Genomic DNA, 23,186 nt, shown 5'->3' with positions numbered 1-23,186 from the left:
GACGCAAAAAACTTTAGTTCAGCATAGACGGTATAACAACACTGTTGCTTTTCTCATAAAAATGTAATTTTCTGTGTTATAATTGTCGTTATCTTTTTATAATAGTTTATATTTTTGTAGAATATCCCTGAAGATGACTGTCGATGACAGCCGAAATATCGGATAAATAAAAAAGAAACAAAACACGAACATCTTTGTTTTCATTTGACCAAAAGCCAAAATAAAACCACCAAAAATATTCATCACTACAAAAAATTAAATTCATCTATCAACACATACACAGAATATTTTCTCATTCAAATTCCCAAAACCCAGCTTAGCCAAGGAAGATAGTAGGAAACCAATAAAAAGTAACACATACATTTCATATTCGAAAATAGTTTCAAATATCCAAATATTAATTTGCTGCATCTGAATTTCATCAAAGTGTGGCTTAACGTATTATCATTAGACTACCAGTCGCAAGAACGCAGGTTCAATCCCCGGCAAGGTCGAAAGTTTTTAATTTTCGAAATTAGTGAAGGAAAATGTTCATTTTAATTTCACACTTTGTAAAGCTAATTACGATTTTTTCATAACTATAGCGTTGTTAATATCCTCTGGCTAAAATTAACACTCGAGAATTACGTACCATTTCCTCTATTTTCGAGCAAGTTATAAACATATAACAAAAGTACCGCTCCCATTACACCTAAGAAAAAATATTAACACATCTCAACTTTCAAAGAAAATTATTAGTAATTTCTAACGCAAAACAATAATGTCTCTCTCAGAAAGTGCATCTGCCTCCTCAAACACTCCATATATTGCTATTTTAACGTCTCCAGAGCACGATAAATTTGTATTTGATTGCGATAATTTGAACAATTTTTGTACCCAATTCGAACAATGGGACGCAACTGATCAAACGGATACGGTTCTGCAAATCAAATTAGAGGATGTAAGAGACAACATGAGAGCTTTATATGATTCTTGTACCGCTGCCCACCGATGATCTAGGTGGGCAGCGGTACAATAATCATATAAAGCTCTCATGTTGTCTCTTACATCCGCAAACGCCAAGGACATCAAAGAAAGTATAAAAATAAGTTTTAATCTCTGTTCTGATGGCTATTACACTGCAAAGTCTTAAATTTTAGATATCCTAAGAATATCCGGAGCAAATACGCAACAGAACACCGTACAAAGTCAAAATTCTAATCAAGTACCTCTAAATGTATATCAATCTCCTCTCGAAAACACTGACATTTATCTGAAAGTTCCCCCATGTGATACCGAGATTTTCAGCGGAAGTTACGAAGACTGGCCTTCCTTCCGTGATATGTTCACGGCAACTCTCTCAAGTTCACAAGCTCTACCATCTCAGAAACAAAACCAGAGGTCTAGCTGGTGATATCGTCAAAAAGTATCCTCTCTCTAACGATAATTTTCTATTGGCCTGGAATGCACTCAAATCACGATATGAAAACAAGCGTGTCTTAGTTGACAAACAAATTAACCTTCTCCTTAATATTCCAGCTGCGGCCACAGAAAATAGTGAATCTATACAAAATATTCACTGTACAGTTAATGATTGTCTTTGCATCCAAAAACTCTTCAAGTTGATGTGGCAAATTGGGATCCGATATTAAATTATTTAGTTTCTACAAAACTACCTGAGCAAACTCTGTCTCTATGGGAGCAATCTCTGAAATCTCACCGAGAGATGCGTACATGGTCCCAGCTCGACGAATTTCTCTCAAACAGGTTCGAAGTCGTAGAACGTATTCAAAGTATTAAAAGTACAAAAGGAAAACAATCGAGCCCGTCTCATAATTACTCTCACATGCCAGATTATTGCTATAATGAAAAATTTGCTTTAAAATGCTCGTACTGTCATGAGAATCATCAAGTTAGAGCTTGTGCTGGGTTTCGTAAATTAACTACTCAACAAAGAATTGATTTCGTTACAAAAGGCAACATATGTGGCAACTGCTTATCCCCATCTCATATTTAAGTTAATTGCAAATCTACAAACACTTGCTTGATATGCCACAAAACCCATCATACTCTCTTACACATCAACAGTTTTTACAATGCATCCAATTCTATCAAATATGATGCAAATAATAACCGACAATGATACTTCTCTCAAACTAAAAGTTCTGCCATACCCGCCTCGTCTCAATTTCAAGCAAATTTTTCAACCGCAAGCAATACAATTCTTCTGAGAACAGCTTTAGTTCAAGTTCAAAACAATGGCCAATTGCACACTGTACGAGCATTGATAGATTCTGGATCTCAAAGAACCTCCATTACGCAAACTTGTGCAAATCGAATAAAGCTCTCCATTAAAAATGTTGATTGATTTGAAATCACTGGCGTTGGTGGTCAGAAACAAGTCTCCAAAGCAGGATGTCCATTATCAATTGTTTCTAATAAGCACAATATTAAATTCTATGTTTCTGCTATAATTTTACCGCAAGTCACTAAACCTCTACCTGCTGTTTCTATTAAAATCTCTGGCCACAACATTTAAAGATCTTGATTTGGCAGACCCGCGCTTTTATGAATCCTCTGAAAGAGATATCATCCTTAGAGCAGACGTCGAAAGATTCATAACTCTATATGGCATTAAGAAAAATGTATTTGGCAATACATCAGCGTATAAAACCATATTTGGCTGGGTACTTAGTGGCCCAATATTCGCAGAACATTCTCTCGCCTCCACCGCAAACTTCATTGCATCGAATTTTGTTTCAAGTAACCAAATTAAGAAACCTAAACGCAAAAAATCACCAAGAAAAACTTCCAAATCAATAAATAAATGTGCATGTACTAAGTCTGGATACCAATATTGTGACACTATTAATACAGCTATTACAAAATCTACATCACTTGATTAATTCTCTACTATAATCCATACAACCTCATTTAATGCTTGCTCAAACAATCGTCGCAAGTCGTTGGTGGGGAAGGACTAACCTATTAGTTAGTTTCTTAAATGATTCTCTTCTCAAAATATATCTGTAATTAATTCCACTAACACACATTTTTCTTTGAGTGTTAATATTGTTCAATGCTTATGCTCACACACCTACTCACTTACCAAAAATGTCAAACTTTGCAGTAGCTTAACATAGCCTAGTACTAGTGTGCTCGACTAGCAGTCAAGAGGACGTAGGTTCGAGCCCCACTCCGAGCAAAATTTTATTTAATTTAAAAAACCTTAAAAATTGATTCCGACTATTCGAAAATGCAAGCAAGCGAAATTACAAATAAGAACAAGTAAACATTCCCCCTATACCATTGCTATCGCAAACGATTCGTTTTCGAATGTTTTTCGATAGTTTTGCGGAAATTTTGTTCGAAAACGACACACGAAAACGAATTGAAAACGATTCATTCGTCGCTCAGTTTGTGGCAGGAAAACCTTCGAATATCGTTAATAATATTATTAGCGAATGAAAGATGATAGTTTTTACGATAGTGCCGAAAAACATTTTTGGTGGATGTTTCTGTTATGTGCCTTTTTCGTCTTAATTTCTTTAAGTTTGCGATTTGATGTGTAACTGTTGATAAAAATTGTTGTCTTGTGTTTGGCAACCTACTGATATGTTGTCTTTATTAACACTTATTGTCTATATTATACGTAGCATTTGTATCGAAATTATTTGAAAAAAAGCAAATGGGAATTTTTTACAAACAATATAATTTTTTTTTTTTTTTTTGAAACAAAAAAATTTTCGGAGTAAAAAATGTTTCTCGAAACAATTTTTCTTGTGAAGAAAAAACATTCGCCAAATGTTCGAAAACGATATCGTTTTTAAACTTTTGACGAAAGAACAACGTGCTTGTTTACACAAGAAAAACATTCGCCAATTCTTTGAATGTGATATCGTTTTCGAAAGTTATGCCGAATATTCGAATAATATCCGCAATTGGTATGAGGGGTTAGGAAATAAGAAGTAAACGGAGTTTACAGAACTAACTTCTAAAAATAGAACTTACAAAATTTGTAAAACAAAATAGAAATTAAAATAGCTGAAGAGGAATCGAAAGAAATTGATTATTTTTAATTAATTAGGTGTCTGGAATTACGGAACATATACAGACATTGTCAACTAATTTGTAAGTAGGTACTTGGCGCATTGGTAGAGTGCCAGTCTACCACTACTAAAGACAGCGGTTCAAATCCGGAGTCAGACGAATTTATCAAATTGATTTTAAGTTCTTTAAAATTGAAAATAGCTCTAATTCGTTTCTAAAACTAAAAATCAAAGCTTGCCGAATGAATTACTACACTTTGGTCCTACTTCTAAAAATAGCTTGCAAAATGTACACCTAATTTCAGCGTGGTAATCTTAAAATTACATCGTGCTAGAGGCCCCGAGTTCGAGGAAAATAAATTAAAATGAAAGCTATTCTTAATAATAAAATATCGAACCAAAATTCCTTTAAATTCCTCAAAATATTTAAAAAAAAATACTCATCTCATGTTTTCTCTTCTTTATAGGTTCGAACTTCGAAGCATGCGCTAATATCTTTCCTTTTATAGGTCGACCAAAGTTAATCAGCTCTCTTTCCTATAACCCAGCACAACACACACAAAAAGACCTGAAATCTAAACGATCCAGCGGTTTCAAAACCTGGAATAGCCTGCCACCCAAAAACTATTGACCATTCTGGCCAAGGCGCGGGAGCATGTTCAAACTTCGTTTAAACCATTGCAAAATGTGCTAGAAGTTAGATTATATTTGAACCCTTTTAATGTAAACCACATATAATTATATCTTGAAGTCATTCTATATTTAACGTTACTGAATTGTACTAATTTCACATCTCCTCTTTGCTCTATGTTTTTATCTTTGCTTTACCAGTATTCTTCCCTTTGAATAAAAATCATTTCTCTTGCACTAACCGACTGGACCGAAATAATTTTAATCGCTATTGGTCGATGTTAGAAAAAAATCAAAATTACTTTGATGTGTATACTTTAATAAAAAAAAACAAGTAAAAAAGTGTCAGTCGGCTTTGCCGACTGATATATATACCCTCAGCCAATGTGAAGTGAAACTTTCACCTACGGAAAGATCGAATGTGTTTAAGGAAGTTGCGGAACGGTATTTCCCCATGAAACTAAGTTTGGATATAATATGACGAAGACCAAACCCGTTGAACAGTTTGAGAGTTATCGTGCTCTCCGACCGCCACATATGGTGACATAGGGATTTTTTACACCTTTCGGGCTGTTTTCCTAAGAAATATGGACTTGCCCCTGAAAAAAACTTTTACCGTCGTAATGGAGGTAGCGAATGCAAATCGCTTCAACAAAAATCAAAGTGATTCGAAAGCAGGTCATATTCCGCTGGTACAAATTTAATTCTAAGAAACACAATTTTGAACCGATTTTCCTTTCTTGCATTTTGTTTCAATAATAAAATTATTCTGGACCGAAATAATTTTAATCGCTATTGGTAGATGTTAGAAAAAAATCAAAATTACTTTGATGTGTATACTTTAATAAAAAAATAATTTCAAAGTGCGATTCGTTGCGATAAATGATGCACAATTTTTTCAGGCTACATCAAATTCCGAAATATTTCATATTCCGCTGGTACAAATTTAATTCTAAGAAACATAAGTTTGAACCGATTTTCCTGAAAAGTTGGTATTTTTATTTTGAGAGTCCAGAGAATATTTCAACCAAAAACTGTCAACATAGGTCCACGTAGGGGTATAGCCCCCATATAAGGGTACCCACAATTTAAGATAATTTAACAATTTTAGCCACATATTTAAGCCGATTTAGCTGTAAGTTTGCATTTTGATTTCTTAGAAGATATGAACCCTTCGCACAAAAAATTATAAACACAGGTCGAAGTTTTAGTTTAGAAACCATACAATAGGATCACCCTGTTTAATGTATTTTAAGGTTTTTTTTTTTTTTTTTTTTTTTTGGAAGTTCAGGGTGAAAATAATTCTGAATTAATATTTTGTGACAGTAATTATAAATAAATCTCAATATCAATACAACAAGGACGTAAAAATAATTTTGGCCAAAAATTGGATTTCAGACCAGTGTGGGATGTCTCGTTTAGTGGCAGGCTCTGAACAGCAAGTTCAATCTGTCTAGGTTAGCAACTTTGCAAAGATCTGCTACACTTCTTATTACAGGAGCAGTGAGGAGCACCCCTCAGGCAGCACTGAATGCGGTACTGAACATCCAGCCCCTCGTTCAAGCGTAGTACAAATTGCCGTGTTTTTCAGGCGGAAGTCTTTGCAGTATTGAAGGACCTAGAACTAGTGGTAGGAATGACGGACCACGCAGGCAGGATAGTCACAGTCTATGTAGATAGTCAAGCTGCCCTCAAGGCGCTAGGATCTTACACTATTATCTGCTACTTCCTCGGCAAACTCTGGCAGTTCTATGCAGAGAAAACCGTAAGAATTTGGCAAGACGTACCTGATTGCAAGGTATCGAAGTCAATCTGGCCGGCAATCTCAGGGCGTAGAACTGTGTCCCTTCTCTCACTTTGCTAGTCGGAGATCAGAATCGCTACAGGGGTCATAACTGGCCACTGTAGAATAAGATCTATGACATGTAAGTGGAATGATAACAACATTGAGTACTGTAGGTTATGTGAGGATGAGGAGGAAACGGAGACAATCGAGCACCTTCTATGTAGATGTCCTAGACGGATGGTCAAAAGACATAGACTATTTGGTGTACATGTGATTGACTCTCTCTCTTACTTCTCCTCTATTGACCCTGCTATCCTGGTAGTTTACTGCAAAAGTCTAAAGTGGCTCTGGGGCGGGTCAGTATAGGCTTAGAACAGTCTAGAAAATATTTCCTAATCTCTCTCTTCTTAAAACAATCCGTTATTCTCTTCTACAATAAGTCATTCTTCTTATTTTTCTCTCTTATCACTTCCACTTCCCTCCTTTCCACTTCCCTTATCACTTTCCACTTCCCCCCTTTCCCATCTTTCCAACTTAATCCACCATCTCCTCCCACATAGCACACTTCACCATCATCAACAGCCGTGTATCATCATCTGCAAGCACACAGCACCATTCAGAACATGCATCACAACTTATGTTTCATCCACAACATCATTACCCTATGCACAAATCATATACCCATCAGTCGCACATCATCATAATCTGCAGTCACGCAACATCATATAGCCTCACCCATAACAAACAACACATCGTATTTCTATTACACATCAACACCATTTGCATGCACACGTCACCATATAGCCGTATCTAAAATCACCTCATCCATAGTCGACATTGAATCTTACACCTTTTCAACACCATCATCAAATCCACAACCGGTACACCTCTTCAACAATATTCATAGCCACATTCTTCATCTACAAACAAATAACACATCATACACCTCATCACATCACAGAAACATCATCATCTCTACAACACATACATTTCAATAGGCAGGATGATCACAATGGACCTCAAGGTCTCCGAGTGGAGTGGCTGCCAGCACGGCATAATTGCTGAAATTCTGGTCAGTATCGGCTAAGCTAACCAAGTAACCTTTTGCAAAAATTTTCCAAATAAAGTTCTCAACAATTCTTTAGAACATTCTGGAACTCTAAAATGCTTACTTCATGTTGTTTCAACGGTATTTTTCATCATATCTTTTACAAAACGTATTTCAAACACAGTTCACACCAACAGTTTATTCTCGTATTTCGAATTTCACTACATTATTGACATTTTTATTAAATCGTAGTTGAAAAATGTACTGAAAACAACGCCATAGAGGCATTTGACAACAATGACATGTTCTGAAGAGTTGTGTATTACATTTCATTCAGAAAAAATTAACGGTTTTGGAGATACGGTGCGAAATGTATAAAAATTGTGAAATTTTTGCATATATTTTGAAATTCGAGGCAATAAGTGTAGTTTTTCGAGTTCATTATTTCTCAACAAAAATTTTATTCTTGTCCTTATCTACAAATTTGCTTCAGAGGTCAGAAGAAGATTCGCATTGGTTTCAGAGATATAGCCCCGAATTTCTTTAAAAACTCAATATTTAACCATGTTTGGATGGCCCGTAATATCCGAGCTGGATCTGACACAACAAAACCCAACTAGGGTTTCTTGTCGTTTGGGTCTGTATTTTCAAAAAATCCTCAGTTGGAATTGTTTGCACAAGATCACCTTAAAAATGTTGCACAGTGTTATACTAGTCTTTAACGGCATTGCCCTGATAGAGGTAAAAATCAGGGCATAGAACAAAATGTTTTGCATTTTTCTTTGAAAATAGTTTTCAGAAATCGCTACATAATAATATGTCAACACACTTTGATTCGTTCCAAAATTCTGTTTCACTTATTGACTATGCACTAGTTAGCTGTCCTACTTCAGTGTTGAGTAGTAGTCAATTTCACTTTCCAGCACTAAATTCCTCTCATGCTTTTGTTATTGCAATATAACCTGCCTATTCGTAACGAAATTCTTTGTAAAACTTTCCGTGATTATAATTCAATTGATTGTTTATGCTCTTTTTAATGATATTTGTTTCGCTAATTTTGAGCAAATTTACTTAACCGTATCGTTGGTGCAGCTTAATGTGTACAGCTCTCCGTTTTGAATAACATTTTGTCACGTTCCCTTTAGAAGTGTAATTATTAATCGCAATAGGCCTTGCTGGTATAATAATATAGAGGTAAGGCAAGCAATTATCAATAGAGATTTGGCTTATCGTGCTACTTTAGAAAACAACTGTGATAGAAATAAAGCTATTCATAGCCCGAAGAACTCTAAGACGTGTAAAACGGTCTTATGGAACGCGAATGTTTGAGGGTGTTACTGACTCCAAGGAATTTTTGGTCCAGGGTTAGATCGACTGGTGGGCTGGATTCTTACAATGACTGTGATAGCAACTGTGATATTGATCCTGATTTACTAAATACTTATTATGCCTCTGTTTCGTCCCCTTCCGTAATTGATGTGAGTTCTGACTCTTTTTCTGATATAAGATATAATAGCTTTTCCTTTAGAAACTTCGATCTTTTTGATCTGTACAGTGCAATATTTAGGATTAAGTCCAATGCTGTAGGTAGTTATGGGATTCCTATCCAGTTCATTAAATTGATATTTCCCTACGTTCAGCAGCATATTCTTCACGCTCTTAGAAATTGGCTATGGTTACTCCCATTCGGAAAAAGGTACTTGTGGACTTGATTGTTCTGATTTTCGTCCGATATCCATATTGCCAGCTCTATCGAAAGCCTTCGAAATATTAGTCAAGGAGAAGCTAACTGAACATTTAAATATCGCAACGAATCCACTTTGAAATTATTTTTTTATTAAAGTATACACATCAAAGTAATTTTAATTTTTTTCTAACATCGACCAATAGCGATTAAAATTATTTCGGTCCAGAACAATTTTACTATTGAAACAAAATGTAAGAATTTAAAGGTGTTCCAGAATTATGTTGATAACTTTGTTCTTAGACAGAATTTTTTCTTTTTGGAAAATTAATCTATTTACATGCTTTTTTCTTCTCCATATTTGAGTTTTACCTTTACATTTTTACTTATTGCGATTTTATAGCCCACAAATTATCACAGAATACTGCGCACTCAACTCGATTAATAACACAGTAAACAAATCTCTACTTTGACTCCTTCTCGTCTAACGGTAAATGCAAATTTGGAATAAACAATCTTTGTTTTTGTTGTTTTGGAGTGTTTGCTTCCATATTGCGAAGAAAAAAGCTCAAAAGAAGAATGTCAAAAAATTGACTTTTGGCCAAAGAATTCACATTTGCGACCAATGTGCATCCACAGGTCAAAATGGGACAGATTACTGTTATATACAACCAGTGTATCACATACGGTCTCAAGCCCCAACTCTTACCTATGGAGTTCTAACAGGAGTAGAGTGCAACTAGACCCCTCTTAGTGCACTCCTCTGTGTTCCTTTTCCATCTGAGACGATGTTCAAGAACCACTCCCAGGTATTTCGCCTCAGTAGAGAGATTTAGTGGCACTTCATCCAGTGTTGGCGGTACGAACTCGGCGGTTTTTCTTTTTTCTGGTAAAGAGCACCAGGTCTGTCTTTGCCGGATTCACACCAAGGCCGTTGATGTGAGCCTAGCGTGAGAGTTTGGCAAGTGATCGCATTAAATCGGACAATGTAAACAAGCATTTCACACTAATCAGGATAACTACATCATCCGTATAAGCAACTACCTTAGTTCCTAGTTTGTCGAATTTCGTGAGTATCACATTTATCACCAGTAGTCAAAGTAAGGGAGATAAAACACCAACATTTATTTATTTATTTAATTACTAGCAAAATGCCCGCTACTTCGAAACGGAAAAGAAATAATATACAAATAAACAATATTTAATATGGAGAACACTGAAAATTTTGATGTACTAATACCTATTTGATTTGATATTTGATTTCTTTCAAGTACTGCTCGAATACGTTTTGTTCGAATTTCAAAAAAAAAAAAAAAAGACCTCTACACTTTAACAGCGGCCTACATTTTAAATTCCAGTCCATGTTTTATTAGAACGGTATGGGTATTTTGAAAATTTTACCCACATTTTCCACCCGAGTTTTGGAATTTGTGATATCAAAATGTAGAAAACCATTATTCAGAAGATGTTACCCTATATAAAAGTTAGTTTTTGAGACATTTTATTTTAGGCCTTTTTTCTCAGGATGTAAAAACCTTATTGTAGAACATTAGCCGCATAGATCTACCTTTTCAAATGAACTTGCAATAACGTTTAGAAAAGACAACAAAGATAAAACAATTTTGTTGAAAAGGTACGTTTGACTTTTTGATTTCAGTACATTATTTAGAAACCGAATTCGTGTTAACCTAGAAACAATAATACATTATTTAGTACAATTTGCACTAATGATATAATTCCATCTTCATTGCTACACCCAACGTCAAATTTAATAGCATTTAGTACATTTCGTATTTCGTAGTAAATCATCCAGCCCTCAGCCTAATTTTAGAATTTGTATGCATTTCAAAAAATCCGGATCTAAACACCAACACAATCCCTCATACAACAATTCGAAATTCCACCTATATCCCATCATGCAACACCAAACTGGTACCATATTTAAAACTTATAGTATGTATAAGTTTCAAAAATTACTTCCTTTTATCCAAAACTATATCCAAACCGCGATTTAGTTTTTTCGTATACATTAGTACGAATTTCCAAAAGTTCCTCTCTATCTCCACTCCAAACGTCAACTGCTATACTAATACCGAATTTCACAATTTCAGCTCTACCCCTTTACACAATAACAATTTGGACCAAATTCTGTGCCATTTAGTGATTTTCGTACACTTATTGTACGTATATCCACAACCACATCCATATCACAACCCTACACACCAACAGCGGCTATAATACCAAATTTCCGAATTCCACCTCTATTCATAATACCATTAATACTTTTCGTATGAAAGTACGAATTTCAATAACTATCTCCAACTGTAATTGCAAATTTCAGGATTCTACCTCTATCCGTCCACCCAAATCTAAATTTTACCAAATTTAGTACCATTTATTAATTTTCAATGCTACACTCCATAAGTAATCTTAATTATAAATTTCAGGATTCGAGCTCTATTCGTCCACCTAAATTTAAATTGTACCATATTTAGTACCATTTAGTACTTAGCGTACCCATAAGTACGAATTTCCAAGACTAAGTCAATCCTACAGCCCAACAGTAATCTTAATTCCAAATTTCAGGATCCCAGCTCTATTCGTTCCCCCAAATCCAAATTGTACAAAATTTAGTACTTTTCGTACCCATAAGTACGAATTTCAAAAAACTTCCTTCCAACAGTAACCTTAATTCGAAAATTCAGGATTCCAACTCTATCCGTTCACCCAAATATAAATTGTACCAAATTTAGTACATTTAGTACTTTCCGTACCCATAAGTATTAATTTCCAAACCTACTACTAAATTTCAGGATTCCAACTCTATCCGCTCACCCAAATATAAATTGTAACAAATTTAGTACATTTAGTACTTTCCGTACCCACAAGTATAAATTTCCAAAACTACCTCAATCATACACTCCATCAGTAATCTTCACCCAAATATAAATTGTATCAAATTTATTACATTTCGTACTTTCCGTACCCATAAGTATGAATTTTCAAAACTACCTCTATCCTACACTCCATCAGTAATCCTTATTCCAAATTTCAGGATTCCAACTCTATCCGTTCAACTAAATTTAAATTGTACCAAATTTAGTACTTTCCGTACCCATAAGTACGAATTTCCAAGACTAACTCAATCCTACACTCCAAAAGTAATTAAATTCCAAATATCAGGATTCAAACTCTATCCGTTCAACTAAATTTAAATTGTACCATATTTAGTACTTTCCGTACCCATAAGTACGAATTTCCAAGACTAACTCAATCCTACACTTCAAAAGTAATTAAATTCCAAATTTCAGGATTCCAGCTCTATCCGTTCACCCAAATCCAAATTGTACCAAATTTAGTACATTTAGTACTTTCCGTACCCATAAGTACGAATTTCCAAAACTTCCTCAATCCTACAATCCAACAGTAACCTTAATTCGAAATTTCAGGATTCCAACTCTATCCGTTCACCCAAATATAAATTGTACCAAATTTAGTACATTTAGTACTTTCCGTACCCATAAGTATAACTTTCCAAAACTACCTCAATCCTACACTCCATCAGTAATCCTTATTCCAAATTTCAGGATTAGAGTTGGAATCCTACTAAATCCAACTAAATTTAAATTGTACCATATTTAGTACTTTCCGTACCCATAAGTACGAATTTCCAAGACTAACTCAATCCTACACTTCAAAAGTAATTAAATTCGAAATTTCAGGATTCCAGCTCTATCCGTTCACCCAAATATAAATTGTACCAAATTTAGTACATTTTATACTTTCCGTACCCATAAGTATGAATTTCCAAAACTACATCAATCCTACACTCCATCAGTAACCTTAATTCGAAATTTCAGGATTCCAACTCTATCCGTTCACCCAAATATAAATTGTACCAAATTTAGTACATTTAGTACTTTCCGTACCTATAAGTATGAATTTCCAAAACTACCTCAATCCTACACTCCATCAGTAATCCTTATTCCAAATTTCTGGATTCCAGCTCTATCCGTTCACCCAAATATAAATTGTACCAAATTTAGTACATTTTATACTTTCCGTACCCATAAGTATGAATTTCCAAAACTACATCAATCCTACACTCCATCAGTAACTTTAATTCGAAATTTCAGGATTCCAACTCTATCCGTTCACCCAAATATAAATTGTACCAAATTTAGTACATTTTATACTTTCCGTACCCATAAGTATGAATTTCCAAAACTACATCAATCTTACACTCCATCAGTAACCTCAATTCGAAATTTCAGGATTCCAACTCTATCCGTTCAACTAAATATAAATTGTACCAAATTTAGTACCATTTAGTACTTTCCGTACCCATAAGTACGAATTTCCAAGACTAACTCAATCCTACACTCCAAAAGTAATTAAATTCCAAATTTCAGGATTCCAGCTCTAACCGTTCACCCCAATCCAAATTTCGTACCCATAAGTAAGAATTTCCAAAACTACCTCAATCCTTCACTCCATCAGTAATCTTACGAGGGCGGTTCGGAAACTTCTTAGCCTATCAATGAAAGAGAATAGTTAGTTTTTCAAAAATATTTTTATTTTTCAATATAATCTCCTGAAACTGCAATACACTTAGTCCAACGCTTTTCTAGCAATTCTATCCCTTGATTAAAATAGTTTTCCTCAAGGTCTTCAAAATAGTGGTTTACAACTGTAATTGCATCTTCATTTGAGGTAAAACGCTTGCCAGCAAGGAATTTTTTTTAGATTTGGGAACAAGTAAAAGTCACTTGGAGCTAAAACAGAAGAATAAGGTGGGTGGTCAATCAACTCGTACTTTAATTCGTTGATTTTACCCATTGTTAAAACACTCTTGTGCGCTGCTGCGTTGTCTTGATGAAAAATTATTTTTTTGTGTTGTAAGCCAGGACGTTTTTCTCGAATTTGTACATTTAATTGATCCAAAAGGTTGCAATAGTACTCTGAATTTATTGTTTTACCCTTATGCAGATAGTCAATCAATAATATACCTTTGAAGTCCCAAAAAACCGTTGCCATAACCTTACCAGCCTTCCTCCTGCTTCAGTCCATTGTTTGGATTGTTCTTTTGTCTCTGGAGTATAGTGGTGGATCCATGTCTCATCAACAGTTATGAAACGACGCTTAAAATCCATTTTATTTCGCTTAAAACGATCCAAACCAGCTTGAGAAATGTTCATTCTTATGCGTTTTTGATCGACTGTTAACAAATGCGGCACCCATCTTGCAGAAAGCTTTTTCAACTGTAGTTCTTCATGCAAAATTAAATGGACTCGATCATTTGAGATGCCCATGATATTAGCAATTTCACGCACTTTTATTCGTCGATCATTTAATACCATATCATGCACTTTGGCTACGATTTCTGTTGTTGTTGCTGTTTTTGGACGTCCACTACGTGGTTCATCTTCAATGCTTGTACGACCTCGTTTAAATTCAGCAACCCAATTTTTTACTGTTGCATATGAAGGAGCACTTTCACCTAACACATTCACCATATAATTATGAATTTCTTGTCCCGATAAACCTTTTTTATGTAAATATTTAATGACAGCACGCATTTCTAATTTTTCCATTGTAAAAAATTGCGGATGCGTCTTTTTTGAACACCTGTTTCTATATGAAGGAGTTGCCAGATCGAAACAAAATTTAACATGTGTTCATAACAGAGATGGAAGTTTCCAAAACATTTAACTTTTTTCTGTTTATACCGCGCTTTTTGTGCTAGGCTTAAAAGTTTCCGAACTGCCCTCGTAATTCCAAATTTCAGGTTTCCATGTCTATCTAAATCAAAATTGTACCAAAGTTGGTACCATTTAGTACTTTTCGTACACATACACTAGCGGTCATCTGAATAGGTTTGAATTTTTTTCTTTTTATATGTTAAGGTATCTTCTGATGTGTTCGTATTGCAGATCCATACTATTTACTTTTTGAGAGTCCTATACTATGCCAACATTCCCAAGAAAAAACTTGACGGTGTTGCCATATTTTCGGAAAATATCCCAATTATAATAAAAAATGTACAAAAAAGTGTCCAATTTTTGCGATCATCAGAATAGGTTTGGATCAAATAAAATTGAAAAATTGTACTACCCATGCAAATATTGCGCAGTTTTTTGGTTTAGTTTAGTAAAATGGAACATTCTGATAAATCCTACAACAAATTTGACCCGCTTTATTTGGAACGTGGGTTCAATTCTCAACATGGAATACCTATATAGTCAGGTGAAAAAGTTTTTTTCTGTTTACAAGTCATAAAACAAACACGAATAAGTACAAAAGAATGGTCTACTGAGGTTATACAGTACTATAAAAGTCGGCGATATCATGCCCCTTTGAGTTAAATTTGAATTACAATTTTCTACTTTATTGTCGTCGAAGAAACATTCTTCCAGACCAATTTTCGAACATTTATGATACATGTGGTCAACTATGGCGGATTTGTGAGCATGATAATACTTAAATTTGTACTGCAGGGATAGTTAAAAATTAAACTTGAGCTAAAATATCAACTATTTTCAATGACCTTTCTAATTTATCGATCGTAATAATATGGCTACACTTGGTATTTGCTTTCAGACAATTTTCGAAGCTCAGAAAAGATCTAACGAAATCAAAAAGTCATTTAAAGCAAGTTTATAAAACGTTTTTGTTGGAATATTTCTTGATTTTATCTGAAAGTTCTTGGTAACTTTTCAATGTTGAGAATTGAACCCACGTTCCATATAAAGCGGGTCAAATTTGTTGTAGGATTTATTAGAATGTTCCATTTTACTAAACTAAACCAAAAAACTGCGCAATATTTGCATGGGTAGTACAATTTTTCAATTTTATTTGATCCAAACCTATTCTGATGATCGCAAAAATTGGACACTTTTTTGTACATTTTTTATTATAATTGGGACATTTTCCGAAAATATGGCAACACCGTCAAGTTTTTTCTTGGGAATGTTGGCATAGTATAGGACTCTCAAAAAGTAAATAGTATGGATCTGCAATACGAACACATCAGAAGATACCTTAACATATAAAAAGAAAAAAATTCAAACCTATTCAGATGACCGCTAGTGTAAGTATGAATTTCCAAAAGTACACCCATATCTCAATCGTACGCTTCAACGGTAATCTAAATTCCAAATTTCAGGTTTTCAGCTCTACCCGTTCACCCAAATCCAAATTGTACCAAATTTAGTACCATTTAGTACTACTCGTACACATAAGTACGAACTTCAAAATAATTTCCTTATATCAACACCACATCCCAACCTTGATTTCCATACCAAATATGAACATTGTAGCTATATCCGCTCAAAATATACAATTGGTACCAAATTTAGTAACTTTTCGTACACTTATAAGTCGAATTTCCAAAAACCCTTTGGTACATCTTTCTAAATCTCCATCAGTTGTCCTCATTCCAAATTTCAGAATTCTAGCTCTTCCCGTTTGCATAATACAAAGGGTACCATATTTAGTAGCTTTTAGTACTTTTCGTACCCTTCTAGGTCAAATTTCCAAAAACCCAGCCTTATCTCACCCCTACGCCACGACAGCAACCCACAGTCAAAATTTCAGCTTTCTAGCTTCAGCGGTTTCTGTCAGTCACTCACTCACTAAGCTCTTTTATATATATAGATTTATTTATTTATTTACTTATTTATTTATTTATTTATTTATTTATTTATTTATTTATTTATTTATTTATTTATTTATTTATTTATTTATTTATTTATTTATTTATTTATTTATTTATTTATTTATTTATTTATTTATTTATTTATTTATTTATTTATTTATTTATTTATTTATTTATTTATTTATGTATTTATTTATTTATTTATTTATTTATTTATTTATTTATTTATTTATTTATTTATTTATTTATTTATTTACTTATTTATTTATTTATTTATTTATTTATTTATTTATTTATTTATTTATTTATTTATTTATTTATTTATTTATTTATTTATTTATTTATTTATTTATTTATTTATTTATTTATTTATTTATTTATTTATTTATTTATTTATTTATTTATTTATTTATTTATTTATTTATTTATTTATTTATTTATTTATTTATTTATTTATTTATTTATTTATTTATTTATTTACTAGCAAAATGCCCGCTACTTCGTATGCGGAAAGGATATAAAAAAAAAAAAAACAAATAAACAATATATAATATGGAAATGACAAACACTGAAAATTTGGTCGCACTAATACCAATTTTAATCAATATTTATTTTTATCTTAGTACTGTACGTACCCCTTAAGTTCGTTTTTAAAAAAGATCAGCCGTATCTCACCCTTACACATTAACAGCGAGATCAACGTTGCACACCAATACACACCCTAACTCCAAAAAATAAAAATTCCAGCACTGTCCCTACACCCAAAAACAAATTGAGTACCATTAAGTAATTTTCGTATACTTATGGTACGTATTTCGACGACATATCTCAGCCATACACGGACATTAATACAAAATAATTACAGTTAATTCCATAATAATTACAGTAATTCCAAATCTCAAGATTCCAGCTGTATCCGTTCGTCCAATTCCAAATTGTACCAAACTTAGTATCAAGTCGAACTCTTCGTACCCATAAGAAAGATTTTCCAAAACTACCTCAATCCTTCACTTTAGTAGTAATCTTACTTCCAAATTTCAGGATTAATTAAAATTGTACTAAATTTAGAACAATTTAGAATTTTCGTACCAATTTTCAAAACTTCCTCAACGCAACAGGGCTACAATAATCATACTTTCAAATTGCAGGATTCCACCGCTATCCGTTCACCTACATACAAATTGTACTAAATTTAGTACCATTTAGTGCTTTTCGTAACCATAAGTTTGCTTTTTCAAAACAACCTGAATCCTACTCTTCGACTGTAATCGTAATTCCAAATTTCAGGATTCTAGCTCTATTAATTCACCCGAATCCAAATTGTATCAAATTTAGTACCATTTCTTTCCCAAACAAAAATTTCAGGATTCCAGCTCTACCCGTTCACCCAAATCCACATTGTACCATATTTAGTACCATTTAGTACTTCTCGTACGCACACGTACGACTTTTCAAAATTTCCTCAATACTACACTCCTACAGTAATCTTAATTCCTAATTCCAACACTATCCGTTTACTAAAATTCAAATTGTACCGAATTTAGTGCTTTCTGTACCCATAAGTACGAATTTTCAAAACTACCTCAATTCTACTGTCCGACAGTAATCTTAGTTCCAAATTTCAGAATTCCAGCTTTATCCGTTCATCCAAATCCAAATTGTACCAAATTTAGTACCATTTAGTACTTTTCGTACTCAAAGGTACGAATTTCTAAAACTATCTCAATCCTACACCCCTACAGTAATCTTAATTCAAAACTTTAGGATTCCAGCTCTATCCGTTCACCCAAATCCAAATTTAGTACTGCTCGTAATCATAAATACGAACTTCCAAAACCATTTCCTTATTTCAACGCCATTTCCCAACCTTGATACTTAAAATTCAGGATTCCAGTTCTATCCGTTCACCCAAATCCAAATTGTAATAAATTTAGTACCATTTAGTACTTTTCGTACACATAAATACGAATTTCCAAAATTTCCCCAATCCTATGATCCAACAGTAATCTCAATTTCAAATTTCAGGATTCCAGCTCTGTCCGTTCACTCGAATCCCTATTGTACCAAATTTAGTACTTTTCGAACACATAAGTACGAATTTCCAAAACCACCCTCATATCTCAGTCCTACCCTTCACAGTAATCTTAATTCCAAATTTCAGGTTTCCAGCTACATACATACGTTCACCCAAATCCAAATTGTACTAAATTTAGTACCATTTAGTACTTTTGGTACCCATAAGTACGAATTTTCAAAACTACCTCAATTCTACACCCCACCAGTAATCTCCATTCCAAATTTCGAGATTCCAACTATATCCGTTCACCCAAATCCCCATTGTCCCAAATTTAGTACCATTTAGTACTTTTCATTCACATAAGTAAGAATTTCCAAAACTTCCCCAGTCCTACACTCCAACAGTAATATCAATTCCAAATTTCAGGAATCCAGCTCTATCCGTTCACTCAAATCCAAATTGTACTAAATTTAGTACCAATTATTACTTTTCGTACACTCAAGTTTCCAAAAACCCTTTGGTGCATCTTTCTTACTCTTCATCAGTGATCCTCAGTCCAAATTTGAGGAATCAAGCCCTATCCGTTCACCCAAATCGAAACTGTACCAAATTTAGTGCTATTTAGTATTTTTCGTACCCTATGTACGAATTTCCAAAACTTCCACAATATTAAACTCCACCAGTAATCTCAGTTCCAAATTTAGAGATTCCAGCGCTATCCGTTCACCCAAATCCCCATTATACAAAATTTAGTTCCATTTAGTACTTTCCGTACACATAAGTACTAATTTCCAAAAACACCTTCATATCTCAATCCTACACTTCAACAGTAATATTAATTCCAAATTTCAGGTTTCCAGCTCTATCCGTTCATTCAAATCCAAATTGTACTAAATTTAGCACCATTTAGTACTTTTCGTACCCATAAGTACGAATTTTTAAAAACTACCTCAATCCTACACCCCACCAGTAATCTCAATTCCAAATTTCGAGATTCCAGCTATTATCCGTTCACCCAAATCCCCATTGTATCAAATTTAGTACCATTTAGTACTTTTCATACACATAAGTACGAATTTCCAATAGTTCTTCAATCCTACACTCCAACAGTAATCTCAATTCCAAATATCAGGATTCCAGCTCTATCCGTTCACCCAAATCCCTATTGTACCAAATTTAGTACTATTTAGTACTTTTCGTACACATACGCACGAATTTCCAAAACTACCCTCATATCTCAATCCTACACTACAACAGTAACCTTAATTCCAAATTTCAGGTTTCCAGCTCTTTACGTTCACCCAAATCTAAATTGTACTAAATTTAGTACTTTTCGTACACATGATTGGTAATTTTCCAAACCATTTCCTTTTAGAAGCACCACTTCCCAACCTTGATTTCCATACCAAATTCCTATATTCCTGGGGCCTATTATTGATTTCATTCAAATTACAGATTTTGAAATTGAAAATTGAATAGTTATGACTGTACATCTCCATATACGATAAAATTCTTAATTGCAAATAAATCGTGGTAATATGCACAATTCTATTGCACTTTCATTGATTTGCAAACATTTAGTTATTACCAAAAAGTCAGGTCCATACAGTTTTTAGTTGTTGTTATTTCTGGCCGATTTCTGAATTTATTCCCCTAATGTTGTCTTCAACAGCAACTCATTTGTTCATTTGCGTAATTGATGTTTATACACCATTATCACCAACTGCGACATCTGTTGCAATGGAAGATAACAAATGTCTTGTCTTTTATTATTTAGTGGTTTACGATAAACTAAGTGCGCCTAGAAGTAAACTACAAAATTTGAAATTATGTGTGATCTCTTACGATATCAAGAAGTTATGGCATTGTTAATTTTACACATGTCTTGCAGAGGGCCAACTAAGTGAATAAGTACGTAATAGTAATGAAAAATAAGGATTTTTGTTGTTGTTATTTTTTGTGGTTCCAGGACGAATTTTCTAAAACCCGGCCTTATCTCGCACATTTGCATCAACAGTGACCCACTGGTAAAATTTCAAGCTCCTAGCTTTAGCCGTTTTGGCTGGGCGTTGATGATGAGTCAGTCAGTCAGTCAATCACTTATCACCAAGCTCATTTATATATATAGATTTATTTATTTATTTATTTATTTATTTATTTATTTATTTATTTATTTATTTATTTATTTATTTATTTATTTATTTATTTATATATTTATTTATTTATTTATTTATTTATTTATTTATTAAATAAATAAATAAATAAATTAATTAAATTAATTTATTTATTTATTTATTTATTTTTATTTCATTACTTTGCTGTCTTGATAATCGCTCTTCAGAAGATTTTTAGGGCTTGTCTACGCCTATCGTACATTCCGGCGTTGTGGAAGGAGGTAACAGTGACCTACATTCCCAAAGCTGGGAAACCAAGTCACTCGTTGCCGAAAGACTACGGGCCGATTAGTCTCTCCTCCTTCCTTTTGAAGACTTTAGAAAGGTTATTAGATTTACAAATAAGAACTTTCATACGCCAAGACCTTATAAGCAATTCACAACATGCTTATATTAAAGGGAAATCGACAGAAACAGCGCTAATAGTGTCGTAGGATACATACCAGAAGAATCTGGATGAATCGAATTTCAGTCTGGCAGCATTTCTAGATATAGAGGGAGCCTTTAACAATGTGAAACTCGAATCCATCCGTTCTTCTCTAGAATTACTGGGTGTCCCCTCTATCCTACTAAACTGGATTGATAGCATGCTTGGAAGCAGGCTAATCAAATATAATATTGGGGAGAGCTCCATTAGGAGATCTGTTACCAGAGTCACTCCCCAGGACGGTGTTTTATCTCCCTTACTTTGACTACTGGTGATAAATGTGATACTCACGAAATTCGACAAACTAGGAACTAAGGTAGTTGCTTATACGGATGATGTAGTTATCCCGATTAGTGGGAAATGCTTGTTTACATTGTCCGATTTAATGCGAGCACTTGCCAAACTCTCACCCTGGGCTCACATCAACGGCCTTGGTGTGAATCCGGCAAAGACAGACCTGGTGCTCTTTACAAGAAGAAGAAAAACCGCCGAGTTCGTACCGCCAACACTGGATGGAGTGCAGCTAAATCTCTCTACTGAGGCGAAATACCTGGGAGTGGTTCAGATGGAAAAGGAACACAGAGGAGTGTACTAAGAGGGGTCTAGTTGCACTCTACTCCTGTAAGAACTCCATAGGTAAGAGTTGGGGCTTGAGACCGTATGTGATACACTGGTTGTATATGACAGTAATCTGTCCCATTTTGACCTATGGATGCACATTGGTCGCAAATGTGAATTCTTTGGCCAAAAGTCAATTTTTTGAAATTCTTCTTTTGAGTTTTTTTCTTCGTAATATGGAAGCAAGCACTACAGAACAACAAGAGAGAGAAAGGAGTCAAAGTAGAGATTTGTTTATTGTGTTATTAATCGAGTTGAGTGCGCAGTATTCTGTGATAATTTGTGGGTTATAAAATCGCAATAAGTAAACATGTAAAGGTAAAACTCAAATATGGAGAAGAAAGAAGCATGTAAATAGATTAATTTTCCAAAAAGAAAAAATTCTGTCTAAGAACAAAGTTATCAACATAATTCTGGAACACCTTTAAATTCTTACATTTTGTTTCAATAGTAAAATTGTTCTGGATAATTTTATTCGCTTTCAAAATTACTTTCATGTGCATACTTTAATAAAAAAATAATTTCAAAGTGCGATTCGTTGCGATAAATGATGCACAATTTTTCAGGCTACATCAAATTCCGAAATATTTCATATTCCGCTGGTACAAATTTAATTCTAAGAAACACAATTTTGAACCGATGTTCCTGAAAAGTTGGTATATTTATTTTGAGAGTCCAGAGAATATTTCAACCAAAAACTGTCAACATAGGTCCACGTAGGAGTATAGCCCCCATATAAGGGTACCCCCAATGTAAGATAATTTGACAATTTTACCCACATTTTTAAGCCGATTTAGCTGTAATGTTGCATTTTGATTTTTTAGAAGATATGAACCTTTCGCACCAAAAATTATAAACATAGGTCGAAGTTTTAGTTTAGAAACCATACAATGAGATCACCCTTTTTAATGTATTTTAACGTTTTTTTTTTTTTTTTTTTTGGGAAATTCAGGGTGAAAATAATTCTGAATTAATATTTTGTGACAGTAATTATAAATAAATCTAAATATCAATACAAAAAGGACGTAAAAATAATTTTGGCCAGATAAATTGGATTTCAGACCAGTGTGGGATGTCGGGTTTAGTGGCAGGCTCTGAACAGCAAGTTCAATCTGTC

General features: G+C 33.8%; 1 protein-coding gene and 1 long non-coding RNA gene across 5 annotated transcripts in view; one reads left to right on the top strand and one right to left on the bottom strand.

Annotated features, from left to right (window-relative positions):
- LOC141392996 (uncharacterized) overlaps positions 1-238 on the top strand; it is a 551-nt gene extending 313 nt beyond the window's left edge. The window contains exons 1-2 of the long non-coding RNA XR_012409952.1: positions 1-63; positions 121-238. The exon at positions 1-63 is cut by the window's left edge and continues 313 nt beyond it. This is a non-coding gene — a long non-coding RNA (uncharacterized lncRNA). The remainder of the gene's footprint in view (positions 64-120) is intronic.
- The window catches only part of Frmd5 (FERM domain containing), a 424,373-nt gene that overhangs the window by 381,996 nt on the left and 19,191 nt on the right, over positions 1-23,186 (bottom strand). The gene's annotated exons all lie outside the window — the stretch shown is intronic.

Source organism: Musca autumnalis, unplaced genomic scaffold (genome assembly GCF_047663935.1).
Source record: "Musca autumnalis isolate F117 unplaced genomic scaffold, ASM4766393v1 scaffold_2, whole genome shotgun sequence".
Classification (NCBI taxonomy): Eukaryota; Metazoa; Arthropoda; class Insecta; order Diptera; family Muscidae; genus Musca; species Musca autumnalis.
Note: the sequence above shows the minus strand (reverse complement) of the source record. Positions and strands in the feature narration are given on the sequence as shown.